Raw genomic sequence first — 16,473 nt, forward strand, 5'->3', positions numbered from 1 at the left:
TCAATGGCAGTCTGGAGTTAACGTGAACGTTAGGCCTTGTTAGTCTGGAGAGCACTGGAAGCATAACAGTCCAAAGTCATGGGCGATCTTGTAGATCAGCAACTCGGTGGACTTTTAACAGCGACCGTAGTTGGTCCGTAATGCAGTCATTCAACGTTAACGTTAGTCTGCTCAATCCAGACTCCAGGCAGTTGGCATGGCAGCTCACTGGTCAGAAACAGCTTGGCGGCCTCGGCAGATCTTTCGCAGAGTAGCTCCAGCTGCTGTCCCGAGAAATCCCCTCGACCAGACAGTGAAGTGCAGCACCGGCTGACAGATGGATGGGAAGGATGTAAGAGGCCCAGGGCAAAAGCTAGCCATAGCAAGCTCCCAATGGACAGACGTTAACATCAGCCGACTTGAAAGCAGTAAAAAGGACTAAGAGAATAACAGGAAAACTATAAAATATAACGTAAATAAAGAGAGAAAACATTTAACTAGACAAATCAATACAAAAAATAAACGTGACATTACATAAAATTACGAACATTACATAAAAACAAACAAAAACATGATGCCAGACGGAGCGGCGTGTCTCGCCAGCGTCCCCGTAACCTAGCAACTTTAGCACAGCTGCTAATCCACTGTTCAGTAACACAGCTGCTAATCCACTCCAGCTCAGTAACACAGCTGCTAATCCACTCCATTTTAGTAACACAGCTGCTAATCCACTCCTGCTAAGTAACACAGTAACATAGCTACTAATCCACTTCAGATCAGTAACACAGTGGCTGTCTCATTCCGCCTACTCCCACACTTTGAACACTTAGTTTTAAGTATATAGTGTAGATAACACAAAAAGTCAGTGCACTGAAGGTACCCGGATGACCCCCTAAAAACGGTCAAAAAGCTCAGTGTGTAACCATAGACCCTACTCGCACTGAACGGGCGCCATCTTGACTACAGGTCAAGGGGAGGGACCAGGGACGTCGGAAGTTTTCCCAAATTTGAAATGATGGCGGACAACTCAGTCAAGACAGCTGGAGCTGCAACACCTCAATCATATAAATGTAAGTAATGGTAATACGAGACATTGTACTGTCGTCTAATGCATCACATGTCCCTCACTGACTCAAGCCGGCATAGCCTAATTATTTGGCGAGTTAGTGTGAAGTCACATGTTAATGCTACCTAGCACGTTAAGCCAGCCATTAGGACGAGCACATTATAAATGTGAACTCTATCATATTAATGTAAGTAACAGTAGCAATACGAAACGTTTACTGTCGTCTAATGCATTACTAACATGTCCTAACTGACCGAAGCCGACATAATCATTTGGCGAGTTAATATAACGCTACATGTTAATGCTACCTAGCACGTTAGTCAGCCATTGGGACGAGCACGTTATAAATGTGAACGCTAGTAAGTTATTAAACACTCTAGAGCTAAATGATAGTTTCGTGACAGTTTTTAAATTATGTGCTGGCGAATACAGTGTTGTGTCGATGTAATATTAGATATCACATATACTACTGACAGGCAAGGTGATAGTCAGGGGGCCTATGTGGTTTCTGTGGGATTGAAATGTTAATTTTTGGAGAGTGGTTGGACTGTCTTTAGAGGTCATTGAACATGGAGAAAAATTATGTCTCCATTTTTTTAAACCTGTTTTAACCCTATTTTTGTTAAATTGTATATTTCACTATAATTAACACCATAAATATTGCCTAAATCACTGGCTATGTTGAATAAAGTTCATAAAACATTTATTTTATTATTTTCAACAGTATGATTGTATGTCAGTATTATGATTGTATGTTAAACAATTAGAGATAAGATCAATAACCAATCAGTTTCACCAAATACACATACTCCATTGCTGAAAGATAGCAAAATCACTGAATCACAGATGAGACCTCAAACAACATTTAATTCATTTACATATACACAACATATTAGATCTCACCTCCACAATGTCCTCATCAAAATCTACAACTAGTCTACTAAACCCTATTTGTACTCACCTTCTTAAGACTGGTCTCCCCTTCCTGGATAATGTTTTGCTCTAGATTATAAATAATTCTGTCAGAGCATGTACCGCAGTCGTTTAAGACATCTGTTATTAAGCTCTCCCACAAAAAAACCTAGCCTTGTATCTATACTGGTCCTCCTGGACCTCAGAGCTGCCTTTGACAGCATAGATACTACTTAGGCTTGAAAATTTGATAGGCATCAAAGACTCAGCACTCGCTTGGTTTAGATCATACCTTCCTAACCGTCAACAATTTGTACAGGTCCATAATAAACCATCTACCAAGATTATGGTAAAATATGGAGTGCCTCAAGGCTCAGTACTGGGGCCCCTGTTGTTTAGCAGATGATACATAACTATACCTCTCCATAAAACCTGATGAATTAACCCCGTTAGCCAAACTTGACTCATGTATAAGAGCTATAAAGACATGGATGACGAATAATTTCCTGCTTTTGAACTCAGATAAAACAGAAGTCATGGTTTTAGGTTCAAAAAGATGAGGGATGTCCTATCCACATTACAGGCTACATATAGTGATCTTCCACTGACCTCATCCACAAGTGTTAAAAACCTGGGAGTTATAATTGACCAGGACCTAGCACTAAGTAATCACATAAAACAGATCACCAAAACTTAATTTTACCATTTAAGGAACATTTCAAAGATAAGGAAGACCTTCTCCTTACCAGATGCCAAGAAATTAATGTTTTGTCATCTCAAGGATAGACTATTGCAATGCTATTATGCTGGCTGTAATAATACCTGTCTAAAGAGCTAACAGTTTATTCAAAATGCAGCTGCTCACACACACAAAAAATATGAACATATTTTCCCCATCCTAGCATCTTTACACTGGCTACCTGTTAAAAGTAATTGACTTCAAAATATTTCTTATAGTTCTTGGTTGGTTGCCTGCATTGAAAGAGGACACCTCATGAAGACGCTCTTTTGTCTGCTTCTGACAGAAGAAGCACTTATCTATGCTGCCAGCAGCTGCTGCTGAACAAGTGTACAAAGTCCCTCTAGATGGACTTGATGCAGTTGCAGGTGTTGCTGCAGGTTTAGAGGATGGTCTACCACGTCTTTTCTGAAGACACTGAGTCCTGCCTGCTTCACATGATTTCTAGTAGCGAATCTTAGCATGCTGCAGATGCTCACTGTTACAGGTGGATTTGTAGCAGTTCCTGTGCCAAACTGCTTTGTTCTCTTGTAAGATAACTGCACTGTAACAATGTAATCGTTGGCTGATCTGTGATCCCCATCTCTATACTCTCTCATGGACAAAAACAAGACATTTGGCATATGTCTCTAGTGATGGTTCATTCACCAGTCCACACATATCTGCCACTGGATACATAGCCCAAAATCTGTTTCTTTTAGAATATGTGTGCCATCACCTGACTAACAGAAAGACACACCTCAGAATATAACCTAACTAGACTGTGCCACCATGGACTATGAAAATGTGCTTGCTCAAATGTAGAAGGCTAGAAGGTCACTAATATCACCAACCATGAAGAACAGAGCACTATGTGCTTCAGGTTATTCGATATTCTAAATTATATCACTGCCAGCTATCATCAGCCAACTGTCAATGGTAGTCAGGGATGGATTACTGCATGGGCCTACTGGGCCCAAGCCCAGGGGAGACAAGGAGTCAGGGGGCCCAAGCCATTGCATGGAATCATTGCCTCAATATCAACACATCATATCAACATATAGGCTATGAATCTGATTGAATTAAAGTATTGGCCATCCCCAAAATGCACCAGAATATAGGAAATCACATCAAATACATTTTTAAAAATGTCCCCCGCAAAACAATTAGTGGGTGGCCCTTAATACACCTGGGCCCATGGGCCTGAAAGTTCATAATCCATCCATGCTGGTAGTGTCTCTCTTTCTCTTTCTCTCTGTTACACACACACACACACACACACCTGTCTGTTTGTCTATCTGATCCTTTAGCCTTTCTTTTCATCACACTTACATAAGCTACGGAAGGCACAGACTTCAGCTGGTACTATGTAAAAGTCTATTAAGTCTATTACACTTGATTTAACAGAGATCTCTGCACTTTGTGCTCTGAATGGGTGTAGACAAGAACTGACAGAGCAGGCTAGGCCTACACTCAAGCACACTAATAGGCATGAATTGATTGTATTGATATTGAAGTACCGGTATTATTTTTTAGCGGACAATTTCGAGAATTTTAGGCACAATTTCTGGTTAAAGAGATCAATCATCAGCCTAAAAATGTTTTACTATGTTGTATTGTTTATGTGGCCCACTTTTGCACACCTTGTAGGCACCAAACCCTATGCTATAATACCAGCAATGTGAGGTTTATGGACAAAACACCATATTTGACCTTTTCTGAATTTGACCTTTGATTTGGGTCCTTCAAAACCTTCAAAAAAAATGGAGACATGTTTTTTTTTACTCTTAAGAACCCCTAGAACAAAGATATAATACTCTCCAAAAATTAACATGCGAATCCCACAGGCCCCCAAATTAGACACATAGGCCCCCCTACTATGAGTTCTTTTTGTGCTTATCCCATGGCGTGCTGCCAACGCTGATTTATTTACAGGCAGGCGAAATGCGACCCTTACAGGATTCGAGTAAGTATGCATTACCAGTTGTATTACGCTACGAACTTTGAAAATCATTTCAAACTAACGTGATCACATATGCTCGTTGTTATTGACAGTGCTGTAGTGGAGGCTAAACACATGTAAAGCAGTCTATGCATCTCTGGCCCAACCCCAGAACAAATAATCTCTTCACAGTGTTGTAGTCAAGTCACTATGCCTCGAGTCCGAGTCCAGGTTCGAGTCCTCAGTGTTCAAGTCCGAGTCAAGTCCAAGTCATTAAAAAAAAATTCCAAGTCAAGTCCGAGTCGAGTCCACTACTCATCCGAGTCAAGTCCGAGTCGAGTCACTATTGATCCATGTCGAGTCCGAGTCGAGTCCCTATTGATCAAGTCGAGTCCAAGTCCAGCACTAAAGTAAGCATAGCCTACATTTTCCATTGCAGATGAAATCCTTAAAAGCAAAACGGACAATCTTCTGTCTCCAAGAGGGGGGGCATCACTTGTGTGAAAGTAGTATTGCCAAATTTCTTGCCAAACCCAATGTGTTGTATTTATTATATCGGAGAGAATACCATACCATAGCTATACCATAGCCTATAGGCCTACTCATAAAAAATGAGCAATCCACATCCCAATCACACAGGCCATTAAGTCACATTATGCTGTTACTGACTGCTGACAATTGTATAGGCAGTTTTGTAGAAGGTCATACTTCACAAGAGCTAGATGAACGTTGGAGTAAGCCTATTTTGTAAAAGGTAATGTGGATCATAAAAGGGCATTTTTTTTATTCTGGCTGTTAAATAGACTACACAATTTTAGCGCAGTTTGGGAGGGACAGAAACAGAGCAGGGCCCGTCTTGGTAGCTTCTTTCTGACTTCCGTGACGTGAACACTGGCTACCGGCAACTGCATAATTATGTTATCACTTCACTGACACTATGGAGACATATTTCACGTCAACAATAGAGATGAAAACTAGCTTTAGGTTAACGAAGATGTAGATCATCTGTCTAATTAATTTATTTGTGCAACAGGCCACGTTCATTTCAGCGAGATGAGTGAAATAAATGTTTTTTTAAGCTGCCATCGCCATACTATTTGCTATGATAGTCACCTGTTAGAAATAGAACCTTTTTTTTCGTGCAGTGGATTAGGCTATCAAATCGCTCGTTTGAACAGTAACAGTAATCCAGTTCATTTGTGGTTTTTAATATAGTTGTTTCTGGCCTATACCCACGAGAGGTTCAGTTTGTCAGTTTCACTTTCGCAGACACGTAGGCCTACATTGACACTACATGCACTCTACTAGGCAATTTAATGTTATGCTTCTTATTATATTATGACACCAAAATTAAGAAGTATGCTATATCTTGATCGGGAAAACGTTTAGTTTATTTTTCTTTCATCCAATAAAAGCCTGCTGCAAATTAACAGACAGAAGCACGGCAGGGCATGCCCCGAATGAAAATGAATAAATGGAACCTCGCTTCTCACGTCAGTCAGGGAATACACTGTTCACCAAGTCACGATGATCAGCTATCCAGCAGCAGTGTGTGTTGTTTAGCCTAGGCTGAGTGTAATCTTAGGTAATGTTATGTCATGTATGAGAACTAATATTGCCTGGCAATAGCCTAGGCTACTACATTGAAATAGCGGCGGCCATATCTCCAGGCATTTTGGTGTTAAAGTTAACGTTAGTTTACTTTGCATGTGAACATGATGTGACTTGCGATGTAGCCTACGACAAGAAGCAGTAGCCTAACATTCCCTTGAACTAAAACTAGTATTACGAATAATTTAGATATTAAAATCATATAGCAAATTATAACCTAATGACATACTACAATTATAGCCTTATGATATATTACCAAAAAAAGTTGAGTCCTCGACGAGTCATCGCGAGTGCGAATGCACGAGTCCGAGTCCAAGTTCGAGTCATCAGTGCTCAAGTCCAAGTCAAGTCACGAGTCTCTAAATTTAGCTAATGACTCGGACTCGAGTTCGAGTCTCGGACTCGAGTACTACAACACTGTCTCTTCAAAATAAATGTTGTAATTTTGTTGTTGCAAGCAAACATAACAAATATTGTAGTTGCATTTCGTGCGTTCGTGAACCCAGTACTCGTGTCCTGTTATTTGTTCTGGTAGTGGGCCAGGGAACTCGTTGAGAAAAAGGGGTTGGAGTGGAGGCTGGACTACAAAGTCATCAGGAAGCGACGGGAGAACTTGGTGCAGAAATACAAGGTTGTTCCATACATATCTTTTCCCCAGTGAAGTGAAATGTCACACTATGATCTACATTACATTTTAGCATAAGGCAACAAAGATGTGTGTGGAGTTGTCCGAATAGTTCTTGCTTTGTAATATACACCATTGTTAAAAGGTTTGTGTAGTCATTTTTAATTATGACTGAACTGAAATTGGCCAACAGGTGCTCAGCATATCTTGGAAAAAACTCCTTTAGGATTGTTTGGGAATCATCATCAGTGTTTTAGGTGATTGAGGTCATTGAGAGACTCTAAACATTTGAACGGTAGTGTATTTTTGTAAGTAAGAAATGTAAATGCATTGTTAGTGTTTGTAGGGAGAGAGAGAGAGGAGGAGAGAGAGAGGATGGGAGAGAGAGAGAGAGGAGGAGAGAGAGAGAGGAGAGAGAGAGAGGAGGAGAGAGAGAGAGAGAGGAAGAGATGGAGAGAGAGAGGAGGAGGAGATGGAGAGAGACAGGAGAGATAGAGAGGAGTGAGAGAGAGGGGAGGAGTGAGAGAGAGAGGAGGAGTGAGAGGAGAGAGAGAGGAGAGATAGAGAGGAGGAGAGGAAAGAGAGAGAGGAGTGAGAGGAGAGAGAGAGGAGGAGAGAGAGAGGAGGAGAGGGAGGAGGGAGAGCAGCAAGAGAGAGAGGAGGAGATGGAGAGAGAGAGGAGAGATAGAGAGGAGGAGAGGAAAGAGAGAGAGGAGGAGTGAGAGAGGAGAGAGAGAGGAGGAGAGAGAGAGAGGAGGAGGAGATGGAGAGAGAGAGGAGAGAGAGAGGAGGAGAGGAAAGAGAGAGAGGAGGAGGAGTGAGAGAGGAGGAGGGAGAGCAGCAAGAGAGAGAGGAGGAGAGAGAGAGAGGAGGAGAGAGAGCAGCAAAAGAGAGAGGAGGAGAGAGAGCAGCAAAAGAGAGGAGGAGAGAGAGAGGAGGAGGAGAGAGAGAGAGCAGCAAAAGAGAGAGGAGTGAGCAGCAAAAGAGAGGAGGAGAGAGAGAGGAGGAGGAGAGAGAGAGAGCAGCAAAAGAGAGAGGAGGAGTGAGAGCAGCAAAAGAGAGGAGGAGAGAGAGAGGAGGAGGAGAGAGAGAGCAGCAAAAGAGAGAGGAGGAGTGAGAGAGGCTGCAGAGTACGAGGAGAGGGAGGAGAGGATTTTCAGGGAGACGAGGGATAAGGAGGTAGAGGCGGCTGCCAGGGACGAGCGCCTCCTGGCAATTTGAGATAAATTCACTAATAAACTGTAGAAGTGAAATAAATAAATATGTAACAAATAATTCACACTGTGTCACTCGTTATATCACACCTTCACATCTTTTTTCAGGTGAGCCTGATTAGGTTACTCCAGACTAGCGGTGGGTCGGTCGCGAATGAATCAGTTCGTTCGAACGGGTCTTTAAAATGAACGACCTGAACTGGTTCACCTTTCCAGTTCTTGTTCGTTCTTTCGTTCGTCGCTGAACACTGACCTAGTGCTGCTGTGAATGCCTACGGCCCAGCTTCCTAAGGCGAGAGCCAAACCAATCGTATGCTTTTGTTTGTATTGTTTCTAAAACATTCTCATCGAATTAGCCAATGAGGGGCATGAAAGCATAACAACCGTTTCCATGAAAAAAAACAAATGGGCTAGTGAGACTAGTGGGAGAGCATACGATACAAAATAATGATAATGGTTTACATTAACAATTCCATTTTACATTTCAATATTGGCATTTACATTTAAATATCTGTCTAATGGTAAAGGCATGCTGTCTTTGTATTTTCTGTGTCATGCCAGGTTAATAAATGTCTCTTCAATCTGTCTCGTTCGTTCTCACGCCAAGACCCCCCACCTGTTTCACTTCGGTCTGTCGTTCTCATTCAGTCAGTCACTCGTTCTTGGATAGAAGCAGAGTGATTATGGCTCTGTAGCCTAGGAAAAATGGGGACTTGAAACCTTCTCATCAATATAATCTTTCTGCCAAGCCTTTAAACATGTTTGTCGGCATAGCCTACTGGGTCTTTGTTCCTTTATGAATGAACACATTTTTAAAAAAGAAATTAGCCGATCTAGCCGTAGTCTACTCTATTTACCTTCAATATGTCAATTTAATGTCAAGGTGAATGAACACATTAGCTACTGCTGCTTTGTCTAAAAGTACACATAATCATGAAGTTGCAGCTATATATTTGCCGCTACAATTACAGTGTTGTGTTGACCGTTTGCACAAACGAGGAGCCGCTTAACTACGTTGTACCGGAAATGCACTGACTGAACGAACGATTCAGAACGAATCATCTTGGCGAACTGAACGACGCAAACTGTCATGAGAACGAACAATAAAATCCATCACTACTCCAGACTTTCACATTGTGAATAGAGTCTGGCTGCTCTCAATTGGTAAATTGGTAAAACCTTCTCAATTAGTAAAACCTTTACAAGGAATTGGTTGTACACTTGTATGTTTACCTTTGAACCAATTGGTAAAGTCACATTCACGATTGATCAACGATTCCTTATAATACTACCTACCTACTTTACCAAACTGATAAGAAATGTCACGGGGGACAAGTAGACAATGTATTTACCTCTGGTGTATGAACTGAAACATACAATGCTTAATACAATGTTTAATAATATCTAACACATTAGATTCTGCAGAATGGTCATGTAATTTATTCAGATTTAAAAAAAAAAATGTAGTCACATTGCTATCCTCTGTCTCAAATCTGCACCAGACACAACTCCTGGATAGCCTGGGTTTTCCCATGCTGCTTTGCGCGCGATTTTAAAGCAGCGTGAATTCCATGGACTTCGTTTTCACCTCAACGAAGGAACCAATCACAGAACGGAGGGGGGACAGCAAGATGATGACGACACACCGAAGCTGTTATGAGCTACATACAGACGCATTTGATGGGACGGTATGGATGTTTTCTTACCACGGTCGGTATGCAAGAAATTACCTCGATTTTGCGGTATACCCCCCCCCCCCCCCCCCCAAAAAAAAAACGGATTATGAATTTTGTGCCGCTATCAGCCATCACAGCCAGTTAAACTTTAGACAGCCGCTGCAACTTCAAAGACCACTGGACCAAATGCTTCAGACATGAAAGAAATAAGCAGTTTATCAACAAGGTTATCACGATTTTAAATTCTTAACAACTAGAACATATTTTTTAATTCTTTCATGAACGAAACATGTATGACTCCTTTCTGGCCAAATTTCACAGCTTTCACGTTTAACAGCTTTATGTAAATCGAGTTTGAACGGAGAGAATAGAAAAGTGTTACGATTGTGCCAGTTCTCCGAAGTAAACAAATGGAATGTTGGAACATCGCTCCCCAACACAAACGTGAAAGGTCGGGTTTGCTTCATCTTTTGATGATAAGTTTTGATGTTTTGTTTTGAAAACGGAGGGTTAGCCTACTTTTAGCCTACGATTTATACAGACAGTACCTTCAGGACGTTTACCATTCGCCGCCATCTTGAATTTAGTCACGATAAGACGAGCGACGAGTAAGAATGAACAGGTATGATAAGGGATCAGATTCCAAAAATAATTCCGTAGTCCAACTTCCTGAAGGTACGTCTGTATAAATCGTCTTGTAAACAAACTACCATATTCAAAGTTCTCAATGTCTCGTTTTAAATGTCAGGGCCCTCAGAAGTCTACCAATGAAGTGTGGAGCTACTTTGAGCCTCGTAAATGGTGTAAAACTGATTTATTAGCATGGCTAGGCCGATGCCCGAGGGACCCCCATTGAAAACCTGTTACCATCAGCTAACTAGCGCCAGATTTCGGAGTGCAGGGGACAAGCCGAGATGAGCTATGAGACAGAAGTTCACACTCGGTATCATGTTTCAACACACTTTAGGTCAATATCACACCGAACTTCTCCTATAAGATGGTTCATCACATTACACATCATGACATTACATCCTACTACCATTGCAAAACATAACCAGAGCCGGATTCACTCAAAACAAATGCTTTGAAGCCATATTTGTCTGGCTTATTGGGGTTGTACTGTCTCAACGTTGACCTTCCCTTGAACGCTATGGTCATCTCATCTAGAGAGAGTTCTTTGTGTGGACCATAAACAGCTGAAAAGCGCGGAATGATCAGGTTTATTATGGGACGCACCTTGAACAGTCTATCATGACCTGGTTGACCCCGCCCAACATACTCACTGTTGTTAGTAAAATGGAGGAAAGACAGAATAATTTCAAATCTGTTCCTTGTCATTATAGTCCCAAAGCCAGGTGTATAAGTTGGCCAAAATTCTGGATTGGGGTTTTAGCTGTTGAGAGTCTAAGTACTGATTGGCATACCTGTTTGCTTCAATTGTTATTAGGTTCCAGAAATCCTCTGTCAGAAACAGGGACAGAAAATCTAGGGGGTTATCATTGGATACATTTCTGACTCCTTGATATCCAACAGGCTCATCAAAGGGCTTGATCCTTTCCTAAAACACCTCCTCATTTCCCAAATGAATCCAACCATCAATATCATCACTAATTTGCCCACCTCTGTTGTCTCTACCATGTGAAATCCCAGCCCTATTTTGACCACCCCTGCTGCCTCTACCACGTACACCTGCTCTCCTACTGACACTACGACCACGATTACCCCTGGAGGGTGTGATGGGGCTGATGGGCTGGGATAGGCAGGGGTAGCCCCCATCTCCAAGTATGCTGTAACCTGGTGGAGGGTAGCCCCCATCTCCAAGTATGCTGTAACCTGGTGGAGGGTAGGACTGCAGGTAGTAGAAGGGGCTGTTCCTCAGTACTCTAGCGTCATGAACTGAACCACAGTACCCCACGAACACATCTAGGAACTTCCCCACATCATCACAGATGGCCTGCAGCTGGATGGAGTAGAACTTGAAATAACAGGCAGCATCTTGTGCTGCGGCCTTTACCCTGACTTGGCAGCCATCGATGGCACCAACCACACGGTTGAAGGCTGCAGATAAGTATAAGTATTTTTTGATCCCGTGAGGGACATTTGGTCTCTGCATTTATCTGAATCCGTGAATTAGTGAAACACACACAGCACACAGTGAACACACAGTGAGGTGAAGCACACACTAATCCCGATGCAGTGAGCTGCCTGCAACAACAGCGGCGCTCGGGGAGCAGTGAGGGGTTAGGTGCCTTGCTCAAGGGCACTTCAGCACAGCGGCGCTTGGGGAGCAGTGAGGGGTTAGGTGCCTTGCTCAAGGGCACTTCAGCGGTGGATGTGGGCATGGGAGAGCTGTGCGTCAGGATTAGTGTGTGAAGCTTAAAGTGCTACAATCTCCCGAAGGTGCAAAATTAGTGTGTGAAGCTTAAAGTGCTACAATCTCCCGAAGGTGCAAAATTAGTGTGTGAAGCTTAAAGTGCTACAATCTCCCGAAGGTGCAAAATTTGGCGAGTGAAAGGAGAGGAGGGACAGTTGAGGAGATAAAGGAGGTGATGTCACTCATACATATTGGCATGACAACAGATATGTGGACAAATGATTTCCGTAAGATGAGCTACATGGCTATCACATGTCACTATGTAACACCAACATTTGAACTCAAGAGCAAGCTACTCACCACAACATGCTTCCCAAACCATGCTAAAACAATAATATCCGAAAAGAGCTTCAACAGCAGTTAGTCACAGTCCTCGGCTTTGTTGCATCAGTTATAAACTATGTTGTCTGGGTAACCGACCAGGGCGCAAACGTGGTGGCCGCTTTCCATCCATACAGGCACCTGGCTTGTCAAGATCACCTGTACAACACAGTCCTCCGACATGCCTTAAGATCACCTGTACAACACAGTCCTCCGACATGATCACCTGTACAACACAGTCCTCCGACATGATCACCTGTACAACACAGTCCTCCGACATGATCACCTGTACAACACAGTCCTCCGACATGCCTTAAGATCACCTGTACAACACAGTCCTCCGTATAACACAGTCCTCCGACATGCCTTAAACACAGATGAGCTGGCTGCAGTAGTCCCAGAAGTAGCAGAGAACCAGTTGGCGGCCAAGGCTTTAGTCCGCTACCTACAACAGTCAGGCCTGGTCAGTCAGCTGCCAAGAAATGTTAAACAAAAGGCAGAGACCAGGTATAGCGGTCTTCCTCAAACTGGAGTCAATTCAGTCAGTCCATGCAGAGCTGCAAGAGCTTCAGTGGTAAGAGCGCACGATTGCGCGATGTCTCCCTAGATGTTCTAGCCTTCCTGGTGGAATTTCTGCGCCCATTTAGCGACGCGCAAAAGGAGCCAGAAGGGGACAAATACCCAACACTGCACCTTGTCGTTCTCTGGGCCAACAAGCTGAAAAGCCACTGCCAACCAGACGTGGCTGATACTCCTTCCCAGGCTGTCATCCGCCAACGACACCTTGACTGGTTAATGAAAAAAATCGAAATCCAGCCACTTCATAAAATTGCCATCTTCTTATGGCTAAAGTTCAACCAACTATGAATGTTTACTCTCGCTGAGAGGACCGACATCCAGCAACAGGTGAGAATCCAGACAAACCGCTTCAGGGAGGGAGAGGATGCGCGTTGGCACGAGCAGTCTACACAATCAGGTATTTTTGTTTTATTAGCCTATGTTTGCCTATTACATTTGGCCTATTTGTCTTTTTACTTTACGCACCAGCGTAACCACCAAACTAGTTTCCCTGTAGCCTATTAATGTAGCTATAGGCCTTATAAATAGCCTAATTGTGTTGATTTACGCTGGGTCGGGCGCAGTGGCAGCTGCTGGTCCCGCACCAAAGAGGAGAGCACTGGCGGAGTTTGAGGACGCGTGGGAAAATGTCAGAGTGGAGAACGAGGATACTGATGAAATCTAGGTCTACCTCAGCCTCAACCCCACCATGGAAGCTGATGGAAGGGATCTGCTGAGCTGATGGAAGGGATCTACTGAGCTGGTGGAAGGGATCTGCTGAGCTGGTGGAAGGGATCTACTGAGCTGATGGAAGGGATCTACTGAGCTGGTGGAAGGGATCTGCTGAGCTGATGGAAGGGATCTACTGAGCTGGTGGAAGGGATCTACTGAGCTGGTGGAAGGGATCTACTGAGCTGATGGAAGGGATCTACTGAGCTGGTGGAAGCAACACGAGACCACATTGCCGTCACTGGCACGTCTGGCCGCATGGTCTTCAGTGTCCCGGCCAGCAGCAGCAGCAGCGAGCGCGCTTTTAGCTTTTAGCTTTTAACTTTTAACTTTTAACTTTTAGCGCGCTTTTAGCTTTTGGCTTTTAGCTTTTAACTTTTAGCGCGCTTTTAGCTTTTAACTTTTAGCTTTTAACTTTTAGCTTTTAGCGCGCTTTTAGCTTTTAACTTTTAGCTTTTAGCGCAGCTGGAAGAGTGATGGAGGAAAGGAGGACTGGACTTGCCCCTGAAACGGTGGATGCTGTTCTTTTTCTGCATGATGCCAAATACACTGTTCCTCTTGTGGTGTTCAAACAACGGAGGACTTTTGCCATGTTAAGCGGCTCAATGTTGTTAAATTGGACGTAAAGGCTGTTATTATAGGCTGTAATTGTTCTTATAATTGTATCGCCATGTTGAGGTGAAGACTTGTTTTTTGAGTTCTAGGCCTACTATGTCCAGGCAAGAGTTGTTGTCTTTTTGATAGGCTTTTGCTACATTTAGCCTACTAATAAACACTGTAATGAGGTTTAAGTGTGGTGTTTAAACAATTCCAAAAACGACACCAAAACGACCAAAGTGCCATTATGCCATTAAAAGTGCTCAGTTAAGGTTTGTGGTCTGCACCTACTGTATATGAATGAGTTCTTAAGCTGCTGATCGAAACATGAGCCCATATTTTAACCTGCTCTTTTATGTTGACGTGTCGCCAGGACACCGACCGTATGGACCACAGAGCGGTAGCACAAAACCAATACGTCTTACAAGGCGAAAACGCAGAAAGGCTAGATTCAGCGCTAGCTATCAAGGTAACCTCTATGATCTAGAAAATATGATTAGACAAATTAGGAAAGAAACTGACCAGGAATTGAATCGTAATGTTAAACCAATTACTTTGCAACCTACTCTTGAATTAAGATCACCTGAAAGCGTGGAAGTGAATGAATGTGTTGAAGTGGATGTTGAACAATGTGCAGGATTACTAAACCAGATCACCCTGACCTCAGAAATACTTGATGATTATTGAATGTGAATAAAAGAATGGATGATGAACCATAACTGCAAACAATGACATTACATTACATTACATTACATTTGGCTGACGCATTTTTAGCCAAAGCGACTAACAACATGGTAAACAGTTTAAGTTTAGAGCAATTCTCAACAATATTAGGACAATTTAAAAAAACATTAGAGTACAGTAAGAATAAGTGCATCAGTGAGTGCTGTTTTTAACAGTTACGTGTCAGTTTAAGACGGCTGGTGAGTGCTAGGATCAGCAAGACTTGTTGTAAGTGTTGCTATGAGAGGAGATGTTCTCTAAAGAGCTGGGTCTTCAGGAGTTTTTTGAAAATGGAGAGGGATGTTCCTGCCCTTGTAGGAACTGGCAGTGTGTTCCACCAGCGAGGAACAACAGATGAGAAAAGTTTTGATTGGCCTGAGCGTACCGGAGGTAGAGCTAGACGTCGTTCGTCTGAGGAGCGCAGCGGTCTGGAGGTAGCGTATGTCTGTATGAAGGCATTCAAGTAGGTGGGAGCAGAACCGGAGACTACTTTGTAGGCAAGCGTTAGAGCCTTGAATTTGATGCGGGCCGCCATAGGTAGCCAATGTAGCTGGATGAGTAGCGGGGTAACATGTGCCCTCTTGGGTTGGTTGTAGACCAGGCGTGCTGCCGCGTTCTGGATCATCTGAAGTGGTTTCACTGCGCAGGCTGGGAGACCTGTCAGGAGGGCGTTGCAGTAGTCGAGTCGTGAGATGACTATTGCCTGAACCAGAAGTTGGGTGGCATCTTGAGTTAAGTAAGTCCTGATTTTCCGTATATTGTAGAGTGCGAAACGGCATGACCGGGCGACTGAGGCAACATGATCTGAGAAGTTTAGTTGGTTGTCGAGAACAACTCCTAGATTTCTTGCAGTCCTGGTAGGTGAAACAGACAGAGAGTCAAATTTGATGTTGATGTCGTGGTGTATGGTAGGTTTAGCTGGGAGGACCAGCAGTTCAGTCTTTGAGAGGTTCAGCTGGAGGTGGTGTGCCTTCATCCATGTAGCTATGTCTGAGAGGCAATCCGAGATCCGTGCTGAAACCAAGGGGTCATCAGGTGGAAAGGACAGATAGAGCTGTGTGTCGTCTGCATAGCAGTGGTATGAGAAGCCATGCGAACGGATAATCTGTCCCAAGGAGGTGGTGTAGATAGCAAAGAGAAGGGGGCCCAGTACTGAGCCCTGGGGGACCCCTGTGGTGAGATGGTGAGGTGCAGATAGCTGACCAAGCCATGATACGTTAAACGAGCGTCCTGTGAGGTAGGATCCAAACCAGGAGAGAGCAGAGCCGGAGATTCCCATGTTAGCGAGTATAGAGAGAAGGATGCGGTGATTAACCGTGTCAAAGGCAGCCGATAAGTCAAGCAGAATGAGTACTGATGACCGAGCGGTCGCCCTGGCTTCTTTTAAGGCTTCTGTTACAGACAGCAGAGCCGTTTCGGTAGAGTGGC

The sequence above is a fragment of the Alosa pseudoharengus genome, unplaced genomic scaffold (assembly GCF_046254945.1).
Source record: "Alosa pseudoharengus isolate Yale_2024_CS ecotype anadromous, Long Island Sound unplaced genomic scaffold, YU_APseudo_1.1 YU_APseudo_1.1_scf_7, whole genome shotgun sequence".
Taxonomy (NCBI): Eukaryota; Metazoa; Chordata; class Actinopteri; order Clupeiformes; family Clupeidae; genus Alosa; species Alosa pseudoharengus.